Here is a 5,253-nt window from a genome sequence, read left to right as displayed (position 1 = left end):
CACACAAGACACAAGAGTTCTGTTTCACCAGCTCTCTCTCTGTCCGTATAGCTCGCTCTGTCTGTCTGTCATGATGCTGCAGAGAACAGAACCACTGCGCTGACTCCTCACATCAAAGCAACAGCACAAGACGAAAGTAAATGGTTCATGTATATGGACTGATTGATACACAACCATCAATCAGTCAAGAGAAGTCACAACTTCTTGGTCCAATTTCTTGTGTTTTTTTCCCCCACACATTCTTCATACCTCATTGAATATGTCTAGGCAGCCTGACTGGTGCATCTTTTTTTGACCCGGTTGCAATACATTGGGATTAAATAGAAAGCTGACTAGAATCTCATTGGCAACAAGTTCTTCTAAAACTAACTAATTCTTTAGTGACTGGATCATGATTATATGAGGGGGCTGCATGGTGGTGCACTGGGTAGTGCTGTTGCCTCACAGTGAGAAGGTTCCTGTTTGAAATCATCTGACAGGAGCCTCCCTGTGTGGAGTTTGCATGTTCTATCAGTCAAAAATATCACATTACACAGAATATCAGCCACCTTCACCTGACGAGTCCAGATGAACATTTCATTTCAAGATATCAAGAGCAAAAAAATAAGGTCTGATTTTCTTGTAATTAGCACCGAATATCCGCCAATGAAGCGAGCATTTGCAGATTTTCTGTGAATCTAAAGTTTTTTCAAATAAGATAAACATCAAAGATCAATTACATTCAATTAGACAGATTCACTTGCTAAGATTTGAGTTTTTGCAGCTTTGTTATCCTATGATAATGAGGTACAATTTGTATCAACAAGATATTGAAAAATATGTCAAGATCTCAAGAATACAACAGACAAAGGAGTAAATAAAATGTATGGATGCTTGTCCATTTAGGGCTTCCATAGGTTCCATGCTGTAAGCTCAAGACATCTATTAGAGCATTTAAAAATTTTTTTTTTTAGTTTTTTAGACCTCAAACGTGTGTATTAAAAAAAAAACCAAAAAAAACGTAGGTTTAATTTCACGGAATGACCCTTTAATTGCACACATTAATTTCATATTTTGGACAAAAACATTTTGTTGTGAACAAAACATGCTCATTTATTTAGCATTTCAGCCATTAGTGTGTGTGTGTGAGGATGAGTGTGTGGTGCTTGACCCAACATGCACCCTCGTTGTTCCTATTTTTACTCGCACTTACTCACCCACACTAATAAAAACATTTCACACAAAACACACAAAATGAGTGCACATACAAATGCATATAACCACACAAACAGAGACACACTCACACACACACACACACACGCATGCACACACACACACACACACACACACACACACACACACACACACACACACACACACACACACACACACACACACACACACACACACCAGACTGCAGGCTGCAAAGCTCTGCCAAATGATGGGGTCCTGAGAGGCAGTGGCTCTGACCTTGGCTGCCCTTGTGTGCGCCTGACTCCAGCTGGGCGTCCATTAGAGGGCTCCACAACAGACGCCGGCCTCTGCTGAGAGCCAGGGGTCGAATGCTATATACACACACACACAAACACACAAACACACACACACACAAATAGGTGCAGACATCATCTGTGTTTGTAATCGTGTGTTCGTGAGGGCATTTCATAAACATGCTCAAATGTGATGTTAATGCTTTAGGTAAACAAAACACACATACACATGGACGCATTGTGTGTGTGTGTGTGTATATGTGTGTATTTACCATTGCATGTATGATGGAGGACGACAGTGAGCAGGGAAACGGGGGACTCTACTTGCGACCACTGATCTGGAGCATCAGCTGAAATGCTCAAACAGAACAGGTGTTGGTTTGTGATGTGTGAAAGTGTCCGGGTATTTCACACAAAAAAATGCTTCATATTTTTAAAGTTACCCATTTTATCTTCACATAGACTCCTGAAGCCTCAAATATCGTTCCTTAACCCTTTCGGGACATCATTTAAAATCATTTAAAATCTCAATTTAAAAAGTACCACAGATGGTGAGAAACAAAATAAGGGCTTTTTTAAAATTGAGAATAATCACAAAATTTAAAGTTAATCTTGTTTATTGCATTTTCAATTTTGCATATAAAGATAAAAATTGTATTTTGAATGTTTCCTCGGCATACCCTTTCACCCATCTTATCATCAACTCATTTTACAAGATTATCAAGACAAAGGAGACCAAAGAGGTGACCTGGAGTAGAGTCCTTTATTGAATGTGTTTGTGACTGACGGGGAGAACTTGTAGTTCAACCAGCCAACATGGCAGAGAAAGAACTGAGAGACATTGGCTCTTACTTCATATTGACAATTTTTTTCATCTTTTTGACCATTAATCATCATTCTTATTATTATTTCAATTATTTATCCTAAACTTAGAGTTAGGGTTCTTTGTATTGCTTTTATTTTCCTTATCTGTTTTAATTCTTTAATTCTTTTGTATTGCTCCAATGGCATAATGTTCTTTCCATGGGTTTGCTTGTTTTTCTGTCTGTTTCATTAAAAAAAAAGTTTCTTTATTGCTTTTACCATTTTTATCTATTTCCTTTTTACCTCCCCTTTTTAATTTAATTTAATTAATTATTTTTTTCCAACCTTATGTACCTTCATTTAGTCTTGTTGCTTCTTACCATGTGTTTTGGGGTTGTTTTGTTGCCTCATGAGTTGTGTGTTTTGTGATTTGCTTTGTTTTTCAAAGCACTTTGTAAACATATAAGTATGGCAGTGGTTGCATCGTATCGTATCGCATAGCATCTCATAGCATCGTATAGCAGAGATCTTACTGCAGTGTATCGTATCACAGTGTTCAATTTGCATCGCATGGCATCGTTAGGTATCACATTGAATCATATGGTACAGGAGATTCTCTAGTTCCTTGAAAAACGAGATAAAAGCTAGTTGCCCAAAGTCCATCCATAACCCGAGCTCTGGACATTAGCAACACTTTCCCCTCCTATTCAGTAGCTTGTTGGTGTTTCCTTTTGTTTGTCACTAAAAAGAGCGGAAATCTAATTTTACCTTGTCTGCTGTCTGCAGTGGATCCACTGAGCCACAACAATGTATGCTGCAGACACACAACCTCCCAGCATGCCATCTCTCTCTGTCTCTCTCTCTCTTTCTCTCTCTCTCCCTCTCTCTCTATCTCTCTCTCTCTCTGTGTCTCTGTAAGCTGGTCAGCTCCCGCTCCACAGCCATCATTAAAGCGTTCTGGATGATCACACCCTTTAATTGGACTGTTCCAGCGGCCCGGGCTAAAATGGCGCCTTGTTAGCTCAGCTGCAGAGCGGAGCAAAGGCACAAACAAACAAGCAAACAAATGAGGATATATAAACAAACCACATGGAAGCTCACTTGGAGCGTGAAACATGTAAAGATGCAAAGACGAGGGCGACCTGCAAACACAGGAAGTGATAAAGAGACATGTCAAATATGTTGTACTAGAACCAGACTATCTGCTGACTTCACTTTGAGAGATTCCTGGTGTTTTATTTCTCTTCAGAAACACTCCTCCCCCCCCCGCACACACAAAAGTGGTTTATTTAACCAGCTAAGTTCTAAGAGGACCCTTAACTTATGCTACACAGCAGCCATTTAAAGGCAAATTAGAGTCAAATGACTACGGAGCATTCATTAGTAGCGTTGGTGGCTCCAGTGGGATTTCTAAAAAGGGCAGTAACGTTGTGGTTTACCCCTCGAAACAAAGGATCCCTTCAGTTTCAGAGCAACTTTTGACATGAAAACTGCACTGATTCTGCATCATCCTCAACAATAGTTTACTCTCTCCCTCTCCTCTGTGGCGTTTAATTTGGAGGCGTGCGTCTGTGCATTGTAATACTTTTCCATTTAGCGATGAGGGACTTGGAGAATTCAGAAGGTTGTTACAGTTTCACGCTTTGCTGAGGAAAAAAAACTGAGGACCATCTGACAATAGTTGCTGCAAGTCACCTTGGCGCTGCTTTTATCCTAACAGGGTGGCAGATAATTCAAGGTTGTTAATGCAGCAGCATCACCGTTAAAATCGAGAGCTTTAGGGTACAATGCAGCTCCTCTAATCCACCAGAGGCTGCACACGGCTGTTGCTTCACTGATTTGAAGATAACTGTTATGATACTCACACATTAATGATTCCAGCTGGGGAAGTCTCGTTCCTCTTTCGTTTAACTCTCTCAAAGGAGCTCTGCATCACACTCAAGGGTGCATCAGTGATCGTTGACTGATGTGCAGACTTACTTATCATATCAGGGTATATATCTCATTAAAACCTAAAATTAAGAAAAGTTTCCAAAAGGTCTTGTATAGCAGTATAAGTGTTGTAGTATCAAAATCAGTCTTGGTCTTAATAGCGGCCTGAAGATCACTTTTTGAAGGTCTCATATCAGAATCAAAAGTATTTTCACTCTGTCTTGTCTTGGTCTCGGACTTGGTCAAGACCGGTCAAGACCACCACCGGCTATCTTTCCATGTGTGTTGCTGTGATTAGAAGAAAAATGCCTTTTTAATTCTAAAGGCCCTGACACAAAGGAGATCGTCGGCCATCGGTCCAGCTGTCTTTGCCCTAGCTTTTGCGGTGTGAACGTCACTTCCTGTTGGCCCCCGTTGGAATGTTTTTTTGCTGATTCGACATGTCGGCGTCAACAGTTGATGAAAGGAATCTTTCTGATTGGCTGTTTGGAAGTTTCATTCTCTCCAGCTCTCTCAGAAAAGCCCCTTGAGCATGCCGCTGTAGTCTCCATGCTTTCCCCCTGAGTGTGGTTTCTCCTTATTGGTCGACTCCACCTCTTCTTTTATTTTTCCACTAAAAGACCAAGGGCTGACAACGCCAGCGCCATTTTCAACTTTTCATCAGATATTATTCTCCATTAGTAGACTACCTATAATACGAGTGGTGAGCGACAGCGGTGTGAAAATGGTCTTCTGGTATCATAACAACAGACTATCGCCACCTGCTGGCATGGAGAGGTATTTCCTCTCACACATGCACAGAACATACGTGGTGGTTGGCTGTAGTCTTTGCGGTGTGTTCAAGTGCAACTTGTCTGCTTGTTCTATCCCTAAAATGTATTTCCTGCATTCGCCTGAGCATGCTGATATGTGATTGGGCAATACTACTCGGACTACAAACATCCTACTAACTGAAACAAGATGACTTTCTGCGCTAAAATCCACATTCCCGATTACAGGTTCTACATATTTTCTAACAATGGGCATTATATTGATATGTTTGGTTTGGAGA

This window comes from Labrus bergylta, chromosome 18 (assembly GCF_963930695.1).
Source record: "Labrus bergylta chromosome 18, fLabBer1.1, whole genome shotgun sequence".
NCBI lineage: Eukaryota > Metazoa > Chordata > Actinopteri > Labriformes > Labridae > Labrus > Labrus bergylta.
This window is presented reverse-complemented; position numbering follows the sequence as displayed.